Source organism: Enhydra lutris, unplaced genomic scaffold (genome assembly GCF_002288905.1).
Source record: "Enhydra lutris kenyoni isolate GAN:26980312 unplaced genomic scaffold, ASM228890v2 scaffoldscaffold1, whole genome shotgun sequence".
NCBI classification, from domain to species: Eukaryota; Metazoa; Chordata; class Mammalia; order Carnivora; family Mustelidae; genus Enhydra; species Enhydra lutris.
The window spans coordinates 104454534-104478952 of NW_019154085.1; the positions used below are offsets into that span (position 1 = coordinate 104454534).

Here is a 24419-nt window from a genome sequence, read left to right on the forward strand (position 1 = left end):
AAATTCTGCTGAAGGGGGTTGGAGAGGATTCAGCTCTAGGGAGGGGCGGGGAGTTAGGAAAATCAACCCAAGGTGAAACCCTATTTGGATAGAAAATGACAAGTTCCCTGGATTTGGAGGACAATGACGGGGGCAGGTTGTGGGAGAAAAACCTGCCCGTGAGCTTGCCTACTGCACTTCCTGCCTCAAGGAACCTGGGGTTAGGATTCTCCCCCGCGTATGTGATCTGGATCAGTACCTATTGCTAGGCACTGGTCAAGTAACTCCGTTACTGCTAATGGGATGTCATGTAGCCAGGCCAGTCGTGGCGGCAGGCGGAAGTCCCGCTGCCTCAGGTGCCCCGGGCGGGCGTCCGACAGCCGCCTGGATCCGGAGACACGCCCGCGCCGCGGCGTAATTTCGGTTTTTCTATATCGGTCTGCTGTTCCCTTTTGCTTTCCACTAGTCTGACCTCGCTCTGACCCAAATCCACGACTGGAGCGCTGTCCATCCGCCCACGCCCAGAGTCCCCGGCCCAACTCGACTCCTCCACTGCAGCAGCGTTCACGCGCAGCAAGTCCGGCCGCGGGAAGGAGGGGAAAGAGGAGGTGGGCGGGGCAGGCGTGCCGAGCCCGCCCCTCCCGCCCGCGGCGGCTTCTCACTGGCAGAGCCTTCGCCCCAGCCTCCCAGCCCCACTTCGGACTGGCTAATAGGCTCTCAGTAGGCGTGGCCCCCAGGGGGAGGGCGGGAGCGGAAGGAAAGAGCGCTCTCTCGGGAGGCGGGGTTGCCTAGGCGACGCCGGGGGCGCGCTCGGGGGTGGGGAAGCGAGCCAAGGCTGCTCAATGACAAATCGGCTGGGGACTTCTGGGGTCCGGCCCCGGGAGGAGGCGAAGGAGAGGGCGGGGCAGGTTTAAGAGCCGCGGGACCAGAGCGGACGGCTGAGGCGTCGCGGGACGGGTCCCAGGTAAGGGTCCCCGCGCCCCGACAGGCCCGCTCCAGGCGGAGTGGAGCGCGGGCTGGGGAGGTGGGGTGCACCGCCCGGCACTCCGTGGCCGCCTGGCCCAGCGCTCGGCGTGCAGGCTGTGGACGGCGGCGGAGGGTGACGCGGGGTTGCTGGCCGAGTTCGGTCCCCGCAGGTACCCTGGAGAAAGCCTGGGAGAGCGGCCCTGGGGCTAAGGAAATGGGGGCGGCGCCCCACCCTCTCCCTTTTCGCCGCTCCTTCCCTTTTCCCACAAATGGCCTCTGCTTCCACTTCCTGCCCTTTCGGGCCTCCAGCCCGAGGATAGTCCACTTCCTCAGTTCCTTAGCTGCCGCTGTGGGCAGGGCGAGAGCTATAATCGTGTTGCAAAAACTTATTAGTACCTTAAGAACTTGGACTGAACCGGGGCCGTGTTCCAAAAGTTGTTTGGTCTGTTTGTTTTTGGTCCTGTCTTGCAAGTGAGCCTTAAGTTGTTTCTTTGCTCCCCCTCCACTCCCCACCCTTTAGTTCCTTTCTGATAGAGGCTGACACCCGATGTAGCTTCTAATAGGAAGCACCACGGACTTGAACTGTTTGGCTGGACCAGGCTCCCACCCCTCTTTTCTTGCCCTCTTGTAGGTGTATAAGGTTATCCGGGTCGTGGTTGGTTCAGAACTGCTAGTGGCAGAGATAGGTGTGCCCAGACTGCTTATTTGAGCAGTGTCCTTTCTGGGCTAATTTACAGATGGATATTGGAAAGGTTGGAGCTTTGATATTTTTATCAGATGAGTCTTTGGGGGAGAAGTTCTTGGGGCTGGGGGACTGCTTTGGAATTGCCGCTGGAAGAGACTTGGCTGATTCTTCATTTACGTTCCCTGCAAGGTGGTTTCAACCTTTGTAGACCAGGAAACTTTCTGCTTTGACCTAGCTTTCTAACCTCATTTCTTTGTAAGTTTTGGGGATGGATGGTGGGCACTGATTGTCAAAGACTGTAGCGTATCTTTCATTAGGTGTGTAAATGACCCACGTTCTACAGCTGAGCAGCGAGGTTCTTGGATGTCAAAGCCCAAAACAGGTGAAGGCAATGTTCTTTAAATCTGGAGCAATAGAATTAGAACATGGAAGTCCTCAGAAATAGAGTGACTGTGGAGGCAGCATGGAATATTGGGAAGAAAAGGAGGTTGGGTTGTGAAGACCTAAGGTTTGATCCTGGTTTTGAAACTTTATTAAGGGTGGGATCTTGAGCGTGACTTTTCACCTGTCTTAGCTGTTTTGACCTGTCTTAGCTGTCTTAGTCTACAGCAGTGAGAAGGTGGCAATAGTTGTCCCTGCCTGTTAGGATTACATGAAATTAGGAATGTTGAAGGTGTTCTTTGTGGTAGTGGGGGTGGGATGGAGGTAGGGGTATACGCATTCCTTATGTGTGGTTTTAGTCCTGTCCCCTTGTCTGCTTTCTTCTGACCATATCTGGGTCTTTCCTTCCTTTTCTTTTCATGGTATTTCCCATTGGAAACAATGGAGATCTGAGATCTCACTCAGCAAGATTTCCCTAGCGGTAGAAACTTTCCCAGGACTTTGTGAACATGGGACCAAGACACATAGGTAGGAAGACAAGAATTCGAATGTCAGATGGGATCTAGACAGGTGTTGGTGGAAAGTGGAAGAAGTAGAAAAGTTCTGAATTATCGGCTTAATTCTTAAAGGTAATCTTGCCTTGGCTGGAGATGGCTCGAGCCTCTGGAAATTTGGAAATTTGTAAGCCAGAGAGTTGAGGTAATCCGTTGTACCACATTCGCCCAATCCCACAATGCCTGTTGGCATTCAGTTCTAAATTCCTCTCCACTCATGGAATTTATGGAAGTTAGAAACATTGGTGGAGACGTTTTTTGAGAGCTAAATTTGTAGACAGTAAGAAGAGTGTTGGAAGAGATCTTGGTGAACTCTTCTAATGTTCCCAGTGTAACTTGTCTCGAGATGATAGGCAAGAGTCCCACTTTTCATTGGCTCCAATCAGTTCCAAACACACAGCCCCTGCTGTTAGATATGGAAGATACTTGAGATTTTTTTTTTTTCAAGTGAATATGTGTTGTTGAGAAGCCTGAATCAGAGAGACCAGAGTACCAGAGAAAATGGAACTCTTTCCTAATCACGGGGGAGGTGGGTAAGGAAGAGAAGGGAAATGAACATTTTATTGAGCATCTGCTATCCATTGGCACAGACCCACCGATCTAGCTAATACCAGATACATATCTGGCCTGGAGATTTGGTCACCAACTGACTCGTTTGGCTCCTCAGTTCTTTTGATTACTTAGGAATACAAACATGGGCATATATGTCCACACATTCTTACAGGTTTCAAAAAGGAGAGGGGCCAGTGGGCAAGAGGGTGTATGAGCTTTTGGATGGGTGAGAGTGGGAAGAAGGATGAAAAGAATGTGGAAGTGGGAAGTCAAAGAGGGAAGGCATTTCAAGTTTGTGTTACTCTTAAAAAAAGGAACTGCTTGGGACGCCTGGGTGGCTCAGTTGGTTAAGCAGCTGCCTTCGGCTCAGGTCATGATCCCAGCATCCTGGGATCGAGTCCCACATCGGGCTCCTTGCTTGGCGGGGAGCCTGCTTCTCCCTCTGCCTCTGCCTGCCATTCTGTCTGCCTGTGCTCGCTCTCTCTCCCTCTCTCTCTGACAAATAAATAAAATCTTTAAAAAAAAAAAAAAAGGAACTGCTTATAATTTGTGTTAGTGTTCTCTGTGATGGGTGTCAATGAATCTTTGGGGAGTTTATGCTATTTGAAAAAAACCCTGAAATCTAAATGCAGGAAATAGTGCTGTTAACCAATAATTGCTAATATATTGTGATTGCTTTTGCCAGGGCTTTGTGGGCAATTCCGCTATAGTATACTCGAGGCCCACCAGATTGGGAATTGACATAAAACAATTGCAAGTGAGGTCTGATCCAAATGAAAACATGTCAAACTACATAATTTTACTTGGTATATGGCATGAGTTGAAGGAAATATAGAAGTTTGGTCCATGTAGTTGGCCACATCTGTAGTCTGTCTGTCTTGAATGAATTTTCTTCTGCATACTTTATTAGCTCACATGTAACAGCTTCAAGCAACAGACATGTATCATCTCCTACAGTTTCAGAAGTTCAGGAATCTGGGAACAGCTTGGCGGGTGCTTCTGGCTTAGGGTCTCTTCTGAGGTTGTTGTCATCTGAAGGCTAGACCGGGGTTGGAGAATCTGCTTCCAGATTCTGGCTTACTCACATGGCTGCTGGTGGGAATCTTCAGCACCCCCATGGTGTGGGCCTCTCCGTAGGACCCTTAACAACATGGTCACTGAGTTTCTCCCCAGAACAAGTGATCTGAGAGAGGGAGAGATAGAAAGCGGACCATCAAGATGGAAAGTATGATATTTTTGTATCTAATCTTGGAGGTGACTTACCATCCCTTCTACTGGGACATAGACCAGACGTGGCACAATGTGGGAGGGGACTGCATGAGGGGAGCTTGAGGACCCTTGACATTGTCCGAGGCCACCAGATTTCCTTTCGAAGGTTTAGAACAGACATTACTGAGAAAAATCTTTGTTTCACATGCATACTAAAGTATGTACTCCAGGAGAATAAAATGCAGCTGGAGTTTTTACCATTTTAGAAACTTTCAATATTAGACTTTTAACTTTATGTTCTTTCTTCTAGTTCTTCTTTGTCAGATGCTCGAATTAATTAGCCAAATATGCAGTAGCTTTGGAAATTAGAAATTTAAATCTTGCTGCTCCCTAAAGCAAATGGAACAGCTGAGTTTTTTTTTAAACCCTAAAACAAATTGGTAAAAAAAATTATTGCCAAATGAGCTCCTTGATGAACAGCTTAAAATTAGTCATTAATCATCTGTGTATTTTTAAAAATAAAACTCATTGGCAAAGTAGCTACAAAAAAAAATCTTGGAGAACCTAAACCCTGCTTGCGTACCCCCCCCCCAATTATTTTAAATCTTTGGACAATATTTATTTGGCCAGCACTTTTTCATTTCTCTTTTGAAAACCTAATACTTTTTAATTATCCACCTGGCTGCAAGGACTTTATTCTTTTAGCTTCTAGATGAAATCTCCCTGAAGGTAGAGAGAGGAGGCATCCTGAGCCTGAAGCCTGATTAATTGACCTCTGAGTTCCCTTCCATCTCTGAAACTTCTGTGATTGTAGTATTTTCATTTAACAAATATCCTTGGAATGATGCATATTTAGAATGAGAGAGTTCATAAATCATATTAAAATGTAACTTCAGAGGGGCGCCTGGGTGGCTCAGTGGGTTAAAGCCTCTGCCTTTGGCTCAGGTCATGATCCCAGGGTCCTGGGATCGAGCCCCGCATCAGGCTCTCTGCTCAGCCTGCTTCCTCCTCTCTCTCTGCCTGTCTCTCTACCTACTTGTGATCTCTATCTGTCAAATGAATAAATAAAAAAAATCTTTAAAAAAAAAATGTAACTTCAGAAAGCGAAGGCTGGTGAGAATGGCTTTTGTTCATCCCAACCCAGTTGAAGTTTGCTCGAGTCATTGTGGGGCAGACTGGACACTCAGCACAGCTTGTGTTTCCTTTCCTCCCATTTCTGGACTTTGTCGCATTTGCTGCCCTTATTTGTGAGCTAGTATTTTTCTTTTCTTTCATCCTGCCTCCCTATCGTCCCTCTCCTTCTTCCCACCCCACTCTGCCAGTAAAAACAGGAAAGGATCGGTGGACGGTCATAGAGTGTGGATTGGCTGGTCCTCTTAGTAGTGGATTTAGTTAAGGTAGTATCTCTACTCAACTTGCATGTTAAGCCTTTTTAAAATCTAAAATTATATGTGCTCATTCATTAATTTCTGCCATTTTTTTCACGTCTAAAGGGTTTCTGTACCCAGTTCCAAGGTGGGGTGTATGTGTGTGGTTTTTCCGGCCCCACCGCACAATCTATGCTGACACGAGCTGGGTGTCTACATTTCAACTTAATTCTGACACTATCTACCTGGACACAGTGTCGGAGTCCACAGATTAAGGGCTTGGTCCCACAAGACCACATTCCACTTTCAGATGCCAGTTGCAAGCCCCGATTGTTACCTGTGCTTTTGACTGACTCACTATAAATCAGAGGTTTTCATAACCCCCTGCTTGGGTTTGATTAATGTTCTAGAGCACCTCTCAGAACTCGGGAAACCCATTAACTCACTCGATTACTGCTTTATTACAAGGGATCTTAAAGGATATGAACAGCCAGATGAAGAGATACATAGGGTCAGGTCTTGAACAAAGGAGTTGGTGGCTCACCATGGTGGCACATGGAAGTATTCTGTCTGGTTCCCCTACCTGGAAGCTCTCGAACCTCCTTTTGGGTTTTTATGGGGGCTTCATTACCTAGACCTGATTGGTGAAATCATTGCCATTGGGGATTGATTCATCCTTCAGCCCTTCTCCCTTCCCCAGAGGTCAGGGGGTAGGACTGGAAGTTCTAACCCCCTATTCAAGGTTGGTTCCTCTGGCAGCCAGCCCCTGTCTTACATGGTCTAAACGTCCCCTCATTAGCAGGAACCCAGTTGTGGTAGAAAGGCCTTGTTATGAATAACAAGCCCCTTGTTTCATCTTTAAGGCTCTGAAGCTTTTCAGGAACTGAGGACAAGAGACTGCATATAATAACAAAAGGTGCTCCCTTTGGGTTTGGGACCATTCACGCAGCAGGACACCCGTGTGGGGAGGGGTGGCTATCAGGCAGAGGGAAAGGAGACTGGAGGTCAGGAGAAGGCTCTGGGTTGCATTTGAAAGGTTTGGGAGCTGCTTGTAGAGCCACCAGAGTGGCTGAGGCCGCTAAAGGAGAGTATAGGGGTGGGAAGGGTGTAAGATGGAGCTCCGAGGGGTCTTACCTTTAGATGCCAGGGAGAGGAGGAAGGGCTGGCCAGCGATGCTGCCAGAGAAGCTGCAAGGCCCATGGGGGAGTGCAGTGCTCTCAAGGCCGGGCCAGACCCTCTCCGGAGGGAGATGCCAAAGAGAGGGGTTTGAACTGGCCTCCTATGGGCTTTCCCCTTTCCAGGCAGTGTTCTCTCATGGTTATTACAAGTTCCTTTGGAAAAGGGGGGAGTGAATGGGAGAGGAAAAAGAGAACAGTTTTTACTGGAGTTTGCAATGTGGGGTTTATTGGCGATCCTGACCAGCCCAGTTTCAGGGAAGTTTTGTTGGGGGAGGGAGCCACACTAGAAGGGATTTTGTGAGTAAAGGAAACCCAGCGCCTTGTTATGCAGAGTGGGGTCCTTGCCCACCTCCCCACCCCCCCAGTCATCTAGGAGTTGGTTAGTTGGTTGGCAGTGCTGACCACCTTTGGGCTCTACCCCAGATTTACTGAATCAGAATACACACTTTAAGGAGCTTCCCAGGTAACTCACATTTGAGAAGCCTTGGTATAGATAACGGGGTGGGGGGGGGAGATTGTGTTGCTAGTTAGAGGGCATATGGCCATCAGAGGAGGGGATGTGTCCTTAGGATGGAGATTAAGTAGAAAGTGTCTATGCTGTTGGGGGGGGGGGGGGGGGTGGGGGAGTGGAGGGGTGGTGATCCCCTAACTGAGGTAAAGACTGACTCATGATGCAGGAAAAGGGGATAATGGCAGGAATGACGCTCCTGGGCATGGAGGTAGGACAGATTGAGTCTAGAGCCGGTGTGGCGTGCTTGGTTCTTGCTAAGAGCAGTAGTGCGCTCCTATAGCAGGAGACGGGAGGATGTGGACACGCATGCTGGGAGGTTTGTAGAGTTTGTCCCTGATGACTTGTGTTTGGGAAAAATGAGTCAGGGTCATCTGTCCAGAGTGAGCTTGGGAGGGCATGGGGGGAAATCACAGTAAAATTTCTAGGCAGTGGAGAGTGAATTCCCCATTCCTGGTTTAGGGTCATAAATGCGTTTCATATGAAGCTTCAGGAGGCCTGCTGCAAGATTCTTTCCCTCTCCAGCAACGCTCCTTGGCTTGCCAGGTACTGGGGCTGGCAGGCAATGAGAGGGGCGAGGGCGGGACTGTCAGCAAGAGGGCTTTCATGTTGTGAGACCTAAGCTGCTGAAGGATGGAGTGGGGCCCGGAGAGAAAGTGCTAGAGGTCCTCTCCTAGAGGTCTGTGCTCGCATGTGACCAGCAGTTAGGGAACTGTGGCAGTGGTAGGGTAGTGGGTATTTAAGCAGAGAGCTAAAAGGAAGGAGGCCGAGGCTGGAGGAGACAGCATTTCTGATGGCAATGCTCAGGGCCTGAGCACAACCGTGTTACAGAGAAAGAAGGAATTGGTTTTCAGAGAAGAGGCCAAGGACTTGGGAGAGGTGGAGCCCTGTGACAGGTCATCCCTATGAACGTAGGAGTCCCTGAGGAGGATGACAGGAGATGGAGTAGAAAGGAAGTCTGTGAACCGGAAGCAAATACCAGCAATAGGTGAGGGAGGTGGCGAGGTCCAGAGATACCTGAGGGCAGCAGGGGGCCGGGGGAGTGGATTGCCCATGCCTTGAAGCTGCAGGCTTTTTGCAAGAGGAAGGAGAATATTTTTCTGAAGGAAGTCTTCTGCTAGAAGTGACAGTGGGAGGGAGGAAGGACACTTTCTTCCTGGCCCTGAGGCACGTGGTGGGAGAGGAAGATAGTATCTGCTTAAGATAGGTGTCCCAGGGCACACCCAAGTCTCCAGGAAGCTAAAAGACAGAAGAGCGTTCTTGGAAGAGGTGAGGGTCTTGAAGAATTGGCTGGGGCTTGCCGGGGTGGGGGAGTTGGAAGGTGGAATGAGTCATTTCAGAGGATGGTGGCAGTCCTATTGGGAAGGGAGTTCTAGTAATGAGGGAAGGAGGGTGACATCTGCACTTCTGGTGGGGACTGGATGTTCTGTATGCTGCCCCCAGAGAGAAGGTGGACCCTTTTCTGGCACTGTAGCTCCCCAGTCACAGCTGGCTAGATGGCAGCTTCCCTAGGTTCCCTATCCCTTCATACACGGCCTAGCAGGAAAGAGAATGAAGGACTGTTAGAGAAATTTCCAGAGCTGCTGGAGGAGATTTGGGGTAGGTCTGGAGATGCCCACTGGCAATGCCTCTGAGGGTGAGTGATACTGTCTTTTGGGTGATGGAGAAGAGAGAAAGCTCTGAAGGGCCTCTGGTGATAACACTCCTTGTTTCTATATCGAAAATGCTTCCGAGGCCCCAAAGCCTTTTGTACGAATTTTCCCATTTGTTTCTTCCCGGTTACCCTGAAAGATAGACGGGGTGACTGTGGAGGCCGAGTGTGGTGAAGTCATACAGCGAGTGAGGGGCTGAACAAGGTCTAGAAGCCAGACCTCTTCCTTCCCAGTGTGGTGTTCTGGACTGGCGTCATCTGTGCTCTCCGAGGACTGAGTCTCGGCAAAGGAATCCCCCTGGCCTATTCTTGTCCTTCTTAAGGACTGGCAGCTCATCCTGCCTTCAAGTTGTTTGGCTGCTAGACCAATTTCTTTCTCAGGACTTTCTAGAATATCAGAATGATGTCCAAAAACCAGATAAGAGATTACTCTGAGCCAGGTATTATGATAGGTGGTTTCTTATTTAGTCTCCATAATAACCTGAGGATACATGTGCCCTGTGCATTTTACAGAAGAGACCGAGCTGAGGAAAGCGACTTCACTGAGGGAACTAAGGGCATTAGCTGCCTAGTGGCAGACTCTGGACTTCAAACCGAATGTTTCTCCTCCTGTCCCACACTGTAGTTGGTATAGAACTACTGAAAAAAATTGTGGTAAAATGCACATAGCGTAAGATTGGTCATTTTAGCGTCTTTTTAAAAAGTCAGCTCTACACCCAATGTGGGGCTTGGACTCATGACCCTGAGATTAAGAGTTGTCGCAAGTCTCTCTGTCTTTTTAGTGATTTTTAAGCGTGAATTAAGTACATTCAGGGCATTGGGCAATCACCCACCACCACCTATCTCCAAAACATTGTCAATCATCCCCATTTTGCAACTCTGCGCTCCTTAACCACAAACTCCCGTCCTCTCCTCCCTAGCCCCTGGCAATTACTATTCAACTTTCCATCTCTATGAATCGACTCTTCTGTGAAATCGTGTAGTCTTTGTCCTTTTGTGTCTGGATTACTGAACTTAGCCTCATGTCTTCAAGGTTCATCCGTGTTGGAGCTTCTGTTAGAATTTCATTCCCTTTTCAGACTGGATAATATTCCATTTTATGGATAGGCCACGTTTTGTTTTCCATTCATTCTTCAGTGGACACTTGGGTTGCTTTCACTTTCGACAGATGTGAACAGTGCTGCCATGAACATGAGTGGACCCATCTTTTCAATCTCTGCTTTCGGTTCTTTAGGCTGAATGAGAACTGCTTTTTGTGGTCTCTTTCCTCCTAGAACTTGTCCCCTAGTTGCCTATGTCTTTCTCTCTTTAACGAACTTTCTGCTCCACAGTTCTGTGTCATTGCTAAAAATTCCACTATTTCACACCATGTTTGAAGGTCTTCCCCACCCCACCCCAGTCCACTAATGAGCAGCCCTGTGTCATGGCTCCTAAGCCCAGACTGCTGGGGTTCTAGGCCTTCCCAAGACTAGTTAAGTGACCTTACAAGTTCTCCAAGCTCTGTTTGAGTGCTACAATATACTAGTAGATGCTGGAGAAGTGAAAATAATAGTAGTACATTTCTAAATTGGATTGTGTTTGGATGAGTAATTTAGAACAGGGCCACGTATGCTAGTTCCAGATTTGACCTGCAGCTACTGAGAGATAAAGTAGTTCTATTTTGTTTTTAAAGATTTATTTATTTATTTTTTATTTTTATTTTTTTAAAGATTTTATTTATTTGACAGAGAGAGATCACAAGTAGACAGAGAGGCAGGCAGAGAGAGAGGGAGGGAAGCAGACTCCCTGCTGAGCAGAGAGCCCGATGCGGGACTCGATCCCAAGACCCTGAGATCATGACCTGAGCCGAAGGCAGCGGCTTAACCCACTGAGCCACCCAGGCGCCCCTATTTATTTATTTTTGAGGGAGAGTGAACACGGGGGTGGGGGACAGAGGGAGAAGCAGACTCCCTGCAGAACTCAGTCCCAGAGCCCTAGGATCATGACCTGAGCCGAAGGCAGGCGCTTAACCTACTGAGCCATCCAGGCACCCAAGACAAAGTGGACCTTTGAGGCTGCCTTTGCAGGTGGAAGGAACTGGAGTCTGTATACATTGGTAGACCTCTCCAAGACCAGTGAAATCCTGAATTCCATTGGGGGTGAGCATATGGTGGAAGAGGACTTTATTTCAAAAATACCGTATACTTAAAAAAAAAAAAAAAAACCCAGAGCTTGCAAATTACCTCCCACTGTAGTTCAGTTGCTTTGTAGTTCAGGAAAGTCATCATAGAAATAAATTAACTTTTTTAAAGTTTAACAGTTACCAGATATCCTCTTGAGATCAGACCTCTCAACCCAGATGGAGAACTCGGTTATTTTTGCCAAGTACTGAGTATCTCCTAAGTACCAGGCATGCTGAGCACACAAAGACGAATGGGCAGCCCTCAGTGTGGTGGGAGAAATAGACCTCATCTAAGAGGAAATTATTGGTTTATCTCAGTGAAACAGTAGGCTTATCGGCAGGCAGGGGGGTCCACTTACGGGAGGGTCAGCCATGCTCGGGGAGATCTAGGAAGGTGGCAGAGGAAGTATTTAGGCGAAGTATTAGGAGGAAGGACAGTCCTGGCAGAGGGAATCACATATGCATAAGGGTACAAACTAGAAGCAGAGTGCTTCTGAGGGTGACCTCAGAGCTTTCTGGTTTTTGTTTTAGTTAATTTAGCTTTTGTTCAGTTAGGTGTGTGTGTGTTTTGGCAGGGGAACATATAAAGAGATACTCATTAGGGATCAGAAAGACCTGAAACAAATTGCCTTAGGTACTCAGGGACACTTACTGAAATTGTTTTGCAGCTTGAGTTTCAGAAAAAAACAGCAAAAGACTGGAAAGGAACTTAGATCATCTAATTCAACTTCCTTGTTTTTATAGACATGGAAACTGAGTCATATGTGGACGACAATATAAAAATATTCTATCCACTGGTGCTAATGACAATAGTAGTTGGACAAGGGAAGGGAAAATTGAGTTTCCTTCTTTAAGTAAGTATGCGTAGGCAAGGCTGAGCACACAGAAAGAGAAACACCGAGAACTCTGATGACTTAAGATGTGTCTTCCCGGGACTGTCACTGCTGGTGTGCCCTAGTCCGTGAAAAGCAGTAAAAAAATACAAATTTACCAAATAGGGAAGTCAAGACTTGAGTGTTTTCATTTACTAGAAAGATTTAGCAGAGGTTCAGCAGCCGCCCTAGTGAGTTTGTGTCCGTGGAGAGATTGTTAGCTAACCGATACACGTTCTTTGCCCGGCGACTAGTAGTACCCCGAGCTGAGGGGCTGTGAGCCACGTCCCCCGTGATTCCGGTTGCTTACCCCATCATGTTGTGCTTGTCCCTGCAAGGGTCTGTGTCCCTTTCTTAGAATGCAAAGTCCTAGGAGAAGATGGTCAATCCGAAAAGGCACTGCCAATTGTGTAACAATTAATGTTCAAAAATCCTCTTGGAAATCCTTACTTAAATCAGTGGGTGAAATGATGAGATTCTTATGAATACTAGGTTGCTCTAATTTTTATTAATTTTATTAATAACCATGGGGAGTTGGCCTGTTGTATTGAAATACCAGACCCTAAGGCAACGATTTTTTTGTTTACCCTGAAACTTGCTTGATAAATAAACTTACTTAACATGGTGATCTGGAAGTCTCTGTTGTAAGAGCCTGTGTTATCATCAATAATGACAACCCCATAATAAGTTCAAATACATACTTAAATAACAACCTTAAGGGAGTCCAAGTCTTTAGTGATAAATTCACAAAGCTTAAAAAAATAGAAATTCATGTCATCCATTTGCCCAAGTTGGCTTCTGAAACAAGGAAATGATGACTTAAACTTTTTAGGCTTTTGGCTATGAGTAGTAGAAATAAGATCTGCATGAATCCACCCAAGTGTTAAGTGTACACAGCCTTCTAGATCTTTATGATGACCCTAATTTGGGTAAACTTTATGTTCCTTAAGCTGCAGCATGGTTTATGTGATAACAGGGAAATATTCCTACTGTACAAGAGTATAAGAGGGCAAAGGGCAGACCTGGATCCCGGCCTCATGGAGCCCTAATAGTAGTGGAAGAAATCAGCGAAAAGCTAGTATGCAGAAAAAGAAAGGAATTGCAAGTTGTGATCAGTGCAGTGAAAGAAGCCAAGGGATGAGAGGGTCTACCTGAGGTGCAGGGGCCCTGGAAGGCCTCTCCGAGGAAGCGACATTGTCTTTCATTGTAGATAAGAGTCCTCATCCCATAAGGGGGCCAGAATATTTGAATTCCCCGGAAGCACCTTCAGCTGGAGTTGCTATTTGTAGAGCTCATGCTTTATTCATGTAGAATGAAGTATTTTTATGTTATTATCTTTTCTGCCCCGGCCCTGCCTGGGTCCGAGTCCCTGGACTTGGATTGTATGTGTACTTTCAAAGCCATTCCATGCAGTCAGTTGGGACTCCGTTGGCTGGAAGTGATAGAAATGTAAGGCACATGAGCTCACACCACAAAGTGGGATTTATTGGGTGGACCCCAATGCATGTCACTGACTCAGCGGAGAAATGAAAAAGCAAGCCAAGAAAGGGGCCGAGGATGCGGCGGGGACTCAGGAGCAGCTGGAACCAGCCCCCTGAAGGCTGCCAAGACTGTCCCCGTGTTTCCTCCCCATGTGTTGGCTTTGTCTCTCCTTCTTGCTCTAGATCGGCTTTCTCTTCTTGGCAAAAAAACATAGCTGCCAGTTTGCAAAAGGAGTGGCATGAGGACATGCTTTGTTTGCTCACAGGGGTTTTAAAATGGATTTAATTATTAACATTTAAAAAGGGTGATTTCACATAAAATTCCATATTTTTGGCATCTCTTCAAGAATCAGAAATTTAACATTCCTAAGTCCCTGCGATCAGCAGGTGCTTCTTTAGGGAAGGGCCATACATTGTGCAGAGGGCCACAGGAGGGTTCCTGCTCTTTTCATCATGGGTCTAGCTGCTCAGTTTTGTCCCATTCCGTAGCTTGGGTCTGGTGCCCTCCTTGGGATTAGTCGGTTTGTCCCAGGGGATGGGGCCACGTACATCGTGATAATTCAGTCCTGTGACTGTGCCCATCAAAACTAAGCATTTCAGCTGGAACCTATGACGTAACATGGTTTATCCATTTGTTTTGATGGATGATGCAAGCTAAGATTGCAAAAGGTTGCTACAGATGTACCAACAACTTTCCAAACCCAATTTAGTAAAAATTAAAATTTAAATATTGATAAAAAAACCCATTTCCTGGTTTCTAGAGTTTCTGTTCTGTTCTAATGTGTGAAAATCTAAGAACTCATTTTCAAATCAGAATCACTTTTTGTTTCTTTGAATGTATTTCATTACTTGAAGTGAGTCTGTCATTTAAGTCTTCATCATTTTGTCCTATCCTTGGTAAAATTCTATGCTTTCCTAAGACAGACAATCGTTGAAAAAATATCTTTCTCATTTACTTGGGGCTCCCCTATTTCTGAAGACTTTAGAACCATAGAGTAAAGTTATGGAAGTTGTTGTACTTGAGTTTGAAGAACAGGAGATCAATAGAAAAACATAGCGTGGGGGCGCCTGGGTGGCTCAGTGGGTTAGGCCTCTGCCTTCGGCTCCGGTCATGATCTCAGGGTTCTGGGATCGAGCCCCGCATCGGGCTCTCTGCTCAGCAGTGTGCCTGCTTCCTCCTCTCTCTGCCTGCTTCTCTGCCTACTTGTGATCTCTCTCTCTTTCTGTCAAATAAATAAATAAAATCTTTAAAAAAAAAAAGAAAAAAGAAAAACAGTGTGAAGAAGGGTCTGTTGTTAGGGAAATAGGAAGAGGAAAACATTCACTTGTGGACTGATTAAGACTAAATGCCTCTATAGGTGACATTAAATTACATTTTGTCATCACCAACCAGATACTAGAAAACTCACATGAAAAATTATTTTTTTGAAAACTCACAAAAATTTTGAATTTTGAAAATCAGATTGTGAAAAGTGAATCAGTTTCCTTAAGATGGTAACATAGCACGGTCCTTGCAAAAACAAAGGTGGTCAGAGAGTTGTTGGTTGTAGAGACAGCCGACCAACAAAAAATAAGAATTTCATTTGAAGGTAGGTTCATGGTGCCATCCCAACGCATGTTCTACTCACAGAACTAAGGTGAGAAAATGGCTCTGACTTTAATGAATTTGATTCATTTTTAACTATGTTTTCTCTGATAGGTCATGAGTGAAACATTGCTTAGGAAAGATATAGAATCTGTTCTCAAAGAGCATCGGCTCCAGTGGAATGGTTTTCAAAGCTGGGCATGAGCTGGAGTCATTTGGAGAGCCTTAGAACATGGGTGTCAGAACGACCTGCTCCCAAATTGGAATCCCTACGGGAGTGGGACACAGGCATTTAAATTTCTGTCATTTTTTATAAATTTTAAAGTGTGGATATTTTCAAATGTGTGTGAAAGTACAGAGAACAATGTAACCAACTTTATATAACCAACATTATATCCATCAGTCTGGTTTGATAATTAGCAGTTCATGGCCAGTCTTAACATCATCTGTATCCCAAGTCCCTTCCTCCTTGATAACTGATGCAAATCCTGTATATCATGTCACTTCATTTGTACTGAGGTCACATTAAGTTACTTGAGATTTTTAAAAATAATATTTCCTTAATATTAGCAAATCCTGTCAACATTCAGGTTTTCCCAGTTTTCTTACACTTTTAGGATCCAAATTGAAGTCCATATGTTTCGCTCACTTTATGTCTCTTAGTTCTTGTAATTTATGGGTTCCCTCTCCATCTCTTTTTCTTCTTGCAATTTATTTGTTGAAAAAACTGGGTGGCTTATTCCATAGAGCTTCCTCGGTTTTTATGTTGCTGATGGTGTGTCTGTGTGGTAATGCTCACCATATTCCTGTCTCCTGTATTTCCCATAAATCAGCAGTTAGAAATAGAAGCTTTCTTCACAAGACTACATTGTTGATGGTTATTTGTCTTTTTCAAGGTGCTCATAATATCAAGTTGTCTTTTTTTTTTTTTTGGTAATGTTAGCAGCTTTTGATGCTCAGGGCCTAGATTTCTTTAATCTGTGACGAAGTACAAAATGGTGATAGCCCAAATTCTATTATTCTTTGATTTGTTAGAAGATTTTGTGAAGGGAAATGTTGCTTCATCTGTTATAGTTGACCCCTGAACAACATGCATCTGAACTGGGCAGGTCCACTTGTATGTGGATTTTTCTTGATAAATACATTACAGTATTTTCTCTTCCTAATGATTTTCTTCACATTTTCTCTATCTTTATTATAAGAATACAGTATAGAATACATAAAACATATGAAATATGTGTTACTTGAGTGTTCGTGTTATTGATAAGGCTTCTAGTCATCAGTAGGCTCTTAGTAGTAAAGTTTTTGGGGAGTCAAAAGTTATATGTGGGGTTTTGACTGTGTGGGAGAGTCGGTGCCCCAACACCATCATGTTGTTCAAGAATCCGCTGTATTTAGTCACCCAATAGTACAGTGTATAGGAGAAGCACAATGCATTATTAATTCTTTCCCTGTATTTACAAGTTTTCAAGATAATGAGTTGTTTTCCTCGTCCTCCAATGGTGACCAATAAGGTGCACTTAAAGTATTATTGTGAAAAAATTTGATGTATTTCAATCCATTGCGGTTACTGTCTTTAATGATCTTTAATTGTCCATCTTTGACTAGTATCTTCATCTTGGCCTCCTGAGTGTGTGTCTGTACATGCACAGATGTATTTTTAAAATACTGTTACTTTTGTAGTTCACGGCTTTATTATTAAGCCATACAAAGAACCTCTGGGGAGGGCTTCTACTTTAATGATGTACCTTCTAGAATCAATGCCCACAGTAGAACACTCAAGACACTATTTCCTTCATGGAACATTGATGAGAAAATGTGGTATAGTATGTGTCATGGAAAATGATTTAAAAGGCATCCTTGTTTCCCTGGGGTGCCTGGGTGGTTCAGTTGTTAAACAGCTGCCTTCAGTTCACGTCGTCATCCCAGGGTCCTGGGATCAAGCCCCGCATCAGGCTCCCTGCCCAGTGGGAAGCCTGTTTCTCCCTTTCGCAATCCCCCTGCTTGTGTTCCCTCTCTCACTGTATCTCTCTCTGTCAAATAAACAAATAAATAAATAAATAAATAATAAAATCTTAAAAAAAAAAGATGTATCTGTGTTTTCCTTTCTTAAAATTCTTAAAACTCTTGGGGTGCCTGGGTGGCTCAGTGGGTTAAGCCTCTGCCTTCGGCTCAGGTCATGATCTCAGGGTCCTGGGATCAAGCCCCACATCTGGCTCTCTGCTCAGCAGGGGGCCTGTCCCCCCCCCCCACCTCTGTTTGCTGTTCTACATACTTGTGGTCTCTCTCTCTGTTAAATAAATACATAAAAATCTTTAAAAACAAAAAATAAAATACTCTTAAAAGTCTTAAAACTCATTATTCATTCATCCCTTTATTTATCCTCTAGGCGGTTCCAGGTCTCTAACCCACCGGAGGCCAGAGTTCTAGATCCTGGTGACATACATAGGAATAAGCCACTATCTCTTCCCTCAAGGTGTGCCTGTGAGACTCTTGAGCAATAACCACAAGTTTGTGTGTCATTAAGATGACAATGATATAGGGTTTCAATGCAGGAAGGGAGGTGCTGTCACCACACACCCACGCACTTTTGTCCAGCCCTCAGCTTGTTTATTTGGTTACAATTATTGGATAAATTTGGTGTTAGATGCTAAGAAATAAGATTCCATGTCTATTTTCAATACTAGTGGAAATGACGTCTACTGAGTAGACTGTATCATTGCGTTTTACTTTTTCATTACAATCCCTGCAATCCATCTGTTTCCTGGGTGACTTCATATTTGAAAGCGCTGGGTGTTTTTTGGGGGGGGGGAGGGTGCTTCATGACCCCAATTTGGATCAGATTGTTCCAAATTTGGATTGTAACAGGAAGTGGTATGAATAAATTGGGATTTGCCTTGACACTTAAACAGTGCTGCTTGTTAAAATGCAGATTGTGATTCATAAGTAATGTATGGAGACACTTTAAGACCATGCAAATATCCTGTTCGTCATCCAGATCTCCCCTTTAGATTTAGCATCTATTAATGATTCTTGCGGGAACGAGTCTTTACTATGATAGTTACAAAATGTTGATTTTCCAACTCAGATGCGCCCTCTACATTTATCAGTCTTGCCTTTGGTGTTCTATTGGAAGCAAGAGCCCTGCCTCTTCCCTTGTTTATTAATACTTATTCTAGGTATGAAAAAAAATACTTATTCTAGGTATGAATTCACAAATTTCTAATTTTTCAGTGGTCTGTTTTTTATTACTGTCCTTAGTTAATTTGGTGCTTAAATTGCCCCTGATTTAGGACTGTTCTCCTTTTTGTTTGTTATTTAATGGATTAAATACATGAGATAAACCATGAGACACTCTTGACTCTGGGAAACAGGGTTGTGGAAAGGGAGTTGGGGGGGTATGGGGTAACGGGTGATGGGCGTTAAGGAGGGCACATGAAGTGATAAGCACTGGGTGTTATAGGCAACTAATGAATCATTGAACATTATATCAGAAACTAATGATGTACTATATGTTGGCTAATTGAATTTAATTTAAAAAATGGATAATATTTTGGGAGACTGAAGTATATATCCAAGTTACCTTCAAGTTATAGTATGTGGAAAAAAGTGCCAAGTGCAATTCTTCGCACATGTAGTGATTGAGAGTTTCCCATGTGCTTTGTGGCCATATACCTAGGACACTTGAATTTTATGAGGGAGACTGGAGGATTTAGTTTTCCTCTGCATTTTCAAATTCTCATTTGATTTTCTTGACAACCCTGTGATACAGACATGGTGGCATGTCGACTCTACCTACCAACTCATTTTCTGTTAGCCTCAGTTTAACAGAAGACTGATGATTATATTAGCCTCTGGGACTAAGGTTCACTAGAAACCACTCCTTCCTCCTAACGTGCATTTGCTTGGTTTATATATTGTGATTTGCTATAAAAACATTACTTTGCAAGTGAGTGCATTCTGGTCTTTGAATTAATGCTGAGTGGTAGAGAGAGCCCTACTTCATATTAATGTATCCTACAACATGACATAGAGAAAGCATTTCCCAAACCTTGCCTCCCTGCCCAACCATCTGAATGAAGCTTTTTTTTAAAGTTTAGAATGGCTCATTTTTCTGTACGGGAATATGTGTGTTTCTTCTTATTGATCCAATGACTTACACGCTGTTGGGGGTGAAGGACACACCTTGCAATGGCTTCTCATTTCCTCCGAGACAGGTTTCTTAAGATCACGTCTTAGGTCCATTTGTAGATGAACATGTCTCTATTTGGAGACTCCTCCCCCAATCACTTCCCCACCCCATACCTGGTACCCACTACGATGTTTCATGCCTTTGTTCCTTACTGTGTATTCTCATTTATGCTTGGAAATCTCCCTTCTCTCACCCCTATCTGCTGAGTGAATTCTTCTTCAATTCTGAAGCCTTTGCTGATTATCTTTCCCCAGAGTTCATTATTCCTTCTATTATACTTTGTACATTTTCATCATTGCATGTGGGAAATTATATTAAAATACTTTAGTTGTATGTCTAACCCTAAGGAATTAAGTTTTCTAAGAACAGAGACCCACGATTTGGCACAAAGTAGCACTTAAATGTTTTTTGGACAAAAATGAATTTTCCTGTTAGTAAGTAGAGACCTATTAAAGGTGTTCCCTAGCATGTTTCTCAAGTTCCCTGTAAAAGACTTCTGATCGAGAGAGAGCCATACCAGGACTTGGTGAGACAGACCCAAATTCCCCTCATGGTAGGTCTGTGTTGTGGCTTCATGTGTTGGTCATGAACCCAAATAGTTTGTTGAAGTGATTTAGGAGGATTGCTAACCTCTTAGAGTTCTGAAATTGTTAGTGAAGGCAGTGGGGGAGAACATGATTGCTTTGTAAAACATGATGTCTCTGCCGAAGTCAGGGATGAAGTGTACCGCTGTCTATGGCTTACATGGAAATGTATAAAAAAATAAGATGGATTGATGGGTGGGGAGAGGGATGCCAAATGACAGGGATTGTGGTAAAGCAAATGGAGCAAAACGCTCATTGGAAAATCCAGGTGGTGGGTATACAGACTTGTCCTGCCATTTGTTCAGCTTTGCTGAAAGTTTGAAACTTTTCTTAACAACATGTTGAGAAAAAAGGATACTTGTATTATTTTTTAAGACTGTATTTATTGGCTAGGCATGTCAATTAAAAACATTAAATCATCAACATGAACTTCCTAAACCGCACTGATTTGTTTTCTTCCTGTTATTTCTTTTCCTCTCTTTATCGAGTCAGCGCTTTCAAATCCCAGTTCCTATGTTGCTTCCTTTAGGAAAATTTCCCTGACCTTCCAGTCTGATTTGGACGTCTCTCCCATGTGTTCCCAGAGCACCCCTTGTGTCATTCTTCTGCCACAGAACTTATTATCCTGCACTGTGGTCATTTACTAATCTGTCCAAATCACTAGACTTGGAGTTTCTCGAGTCAAAGACTAGAGAGGTTTCTGGAACACTTTCAGTACAAGTAAGAAAACAACAACAACAACAACGAGTGGACTAACAGTGGCTTAAACAAATAAGGGTTTATCATTTCCGATAAGGGTTTATCGGAAGCCTGGAGGTCAGCATTTCCAGTTTCCAGGATTGGTTTGGTCATGGGCACTTGGCTGGCCCTTCTGCCTTTCTCCTCTCTTTCCCTTCATCAGGTCAAGTTGACCAAAGCGGTTATGTGGGTTGAAAATACCCACTGTGGTTATTTCAGCTTTGGGCACAGGTACTTTGGCAGATATCTTTAGACTTGCTGAATAGTCTTCAGTTCATTTATTATGGTTTCTTCTAGAGAAATTGACTTTGCTTTTGGAAAATAACAGCTCAGAATTAGATAGATGTCTACCTGGATTTGAAAGCCTCCTGATCCCAACCTGGAAGATTATTTCTCCATTTTCATATAACTGTAGTAATTCATAGGAGCAAGGCTGCTTCAGAGAAATTGTGTGATGGATGGTCTGGAAGTTCCAACCTCACAAACCAACCTGAGCTCTCTGGGAAACACTTGTGGACCAGAAATTAGGCCAAAAGCCGTTTCACTTTCCTAGAGTGAAGCCTTCTGGGGAGGCCCATGCCTTATCCCATTTTTTCTATTTTAGTCACAATTCAGATGTGCTTAATTACCTAGTTAATTGCTTAGAACACTTATTAAAAAGCACATAATTGGAAAAGGAGCAGTGGAAAGAAGACCTGGCATAGGTAAGTCAGTAAGCTGAGGTTCCATGGAAGGGGCCGAATGAGCGTGCATCTGAGTCTACTCACATCAGCCCAAGCTACTCACGTAACTGATCTCATGCTGAGGATGGTCCTTAAATCGTGAAGGAAAGATTTAATTATGTTCAGCCTGCTCTAAGAAGACAGATGGATATAATACGTGAGAGCTAACATGCCAAACTTCACAAATATGATCTCAAATAGGTTTTAAATATAGAAATATATAGATTAGAATACTGGCGGGAAATCTGTTAATAGTGAATATCTCTGGGTGGCAGAATCATAAGTGATTTTTTTCTCTTTTAAAGATAGTTGTTTCCTAAATTTTCTTTATTTTTTTAAAAGATTTTAAAGTAATCTCTGCACCTAATGGGGGGCTCAAACTCATAGGCCCAAGATCAAGAGTCACGCTCTCCACTGACTGAACCAGCCAGAAGCCCCTATTTTCTAAACTTTCTGTTGAGGATTGAAAGGGTTCAGAGCATGCTATCCCAAAATATGCTGCTTTGACATAGGATTATTTTGAGCTGAAGGCAATTGAAAAGTAAGAGACCAAAATAAAATTCTGTGCCTCCCCCTCTCTACCAGGAAGAGCAGGGCTATTCTGAATTACTTGAGAGCTCTGGACTCTTAACCAGCCCAGAGAAGGCACCAGGGGAACCTGCATAACACTCTGTACTCACCAGCTCTTATTGTCCTTCAGTTTCCCCTATATAGTATTTGTCCTCCCACAACTTGTTGCCCCTAGAAGTGCAAAATTCTTTGTTTTTGGTCTTATCACTTCTCTATGAAATTTATTATTATTGTTTTTATGATGCTAGGTAAGCCGAAGTTCTAACCATCCCTTTGAGTTACTCATCACTGAGTTTGTGTATGTGAGATGCACACAGTAATAAACTCCTGTTTGTTTTTCTCTGTAAATCTTTTTTTTTTTTTGTCAGTTAAATCTGCAGGGCCCCAGCCAATTAGCCAAAGTTAGGTAGAGAAAAACCATAGTTTTTTTTTCCCCCTCTCTATAGTATTATAATTTTTGTTTTAATATTTAAAAACATATTCTAGATGTTGAGAGCAGTTCTTGTTCACCTCTTGGTCTTTTGACAAAGTCATTTTTCTAACATTTTGATTTTGGCTTTGTTAAAAATGCTCAGAATGTACATTTTATAGTAGTTGTCTGAAAAATCCTACTTGTTATGGATGTGGACTCCCGTGTATGGTGATTTTCTTAGGTTTGTTGTAGGTTGGAATTGTGGACTCCTTTCTATGGGTTTTAGCTGTGACTATCCTGATCTGTCTTACTGCATGTTGTCCTCCCAGAGAAGTTTTGTTTATTGCTCTGCCTTGTGCTCCAGCACCATGACTAGACAGGGAATGCTTTTAATGTTAATTTGGAGAAATGCTATGGTCACAGATTTTCTGGGTATACTTCCGTGCAGCTGGAGCCCAGTCAGACAAACTTCCTTGTCATTGCTCCCTGTTGGTCAGCAAATGTTTTTGTAGTCCTTTTTTTTTTTTTTTTTTACCTTGTAGGTGTGTTCCCCCAAGGGCCTTGGCTTCTCAGTTCTCAACTGAGAAGAGGTCTCAGTTCTAACTCCCACCGGGCCTGGGAAGCTGGTCTTCTAGCCCTGTGTGTTTGTTAAATCCGAAGTTACCAAGAACAGCAGCTATTCAGGACTGCAGGAATAGTGGCTGTTACTGCCCTGATTGTTTTTACCCTACCATGGGGATTTCTTACTTTTCTTTTGAGCTCAGCTGTGCATGTAAGAGAACTTTTCAACCTTGGATGTCTGCTATAATCACCTGGGAAGCTTTTAGAAGTCCCCGTGCCCAGGCTGCATGCAAGGCCAATTCCACCAGAAGCTCCGGGGTGGGACCCATGCATCAGGATGTTTTTAAAGCTCCACAGGTGATTTCCATTGTGCAGCAAAGAATGGAAGCCACTGATCTAAAGCAATGTTGTTTTATTTTGCCTGGATGATTTATGTGTGTGCTGTGTGTATTAATTTATTGTTCTAGCGCTGATGCTTTCAAGTTACCTGGTCAACAGTAGTAGAAATAGGAGCCTGTCATTTTGTAATTAGAAAAAAAAATTAAAAATTTTAAAAAGCTAGAATTTGCTAGGAAGGAAATCAACCTTTATTAAGTTCCTCCTGGGTGCTAGGCACTGTGCTTAGGTTGTTCACATATGTTGTCTCATTTAATCCTCAGGAGAATCCTACAAGGTAGGGGGTGGTTCGTTTTGGCAGGTAAGAAAACTGGCTTGGAGGAATCAAATAGTTCTAAGTCTCACAGCTCACAAATGACAGACTCAGGCTCAAGCCCATGAGATGCCCAGCTCCATATCCTTTTCCTTACCCTGTGGTATATGTGAAATGGTTTTTCCATACACATTAGTTAAAATAAAAATTGGCACTGGGGTTAAAGTAAGTTCCAGATATTTGTTAAATTTACTTATTTGGAAAATTTTATCTTCCCACTAATACCAGAGATTCTTGTCTCTTTATATCTCACATCTGATGTTAAACTGATTCTGACTTATCAATTGTTATTATAGGAAAGTTTAACTCATTTTAATTTACCACCTTAAATACGCTTGGAGAAAATAATTTAGTTCCTTCTCTTAACTCTGTCATGTGCCACAAAGAGATACTTACTCTTTTTACTCAGTAAAACTGCATTTACCCATCCCTTTCCCAAGCACCTCCTTGGCCCATGTGGGGGTCTCTGTGAGTGTCTGTGCTGGGAGGTAGAGGTCCAAGTGGGGTGAGGAGTAGAATAAAGAGGTAGAGGAAGAGGTCCCTGAGTGCTGGTGTTCTCTGGGGTACCAGATGACTTGAGGTAGGGGTGGAAAGTGGGAGCTCTCTGGTCACTCCACTTCAGTGAAGCACTTTTGAGGATATATTGATTTCTGGTGGCAGGTTGTCCTTTCCTACCCACCCCAGCGATGCAGGCATTGGATGTGCATGCCTATTTTTTCCAACTTTCTGTCCTGCTTTCTCTCTGGCTCTGCTGTGCTCCGTGACTTGCAGGGTTGTTGAAGGGGTTGTTTTATCTCTGTGT

General features: G+C 44.0%; 1 protein-coding gene across 1 annotated transcript in view; it reads left to right on the forward strand.

The window, feature by feature from the left end:
- Nucleotides 1–797: 797 nt before the first annotated feature.
- LOC111141953 (RAS like proto-oncogene B) overlaps nucleotides 798–24419 on the forward strand; it is a 44315-nt gene continuing 20693 nt past the window's right edge. The window contains exon 1 of the mRNA XM_022494840.1: nucleotides 798–943. The gene's annotated coding sequence lies outside the window, so the exon portion shown is untranslated. The remainder of the gene's footprint in view (nucleotides 944–24419) is intronic.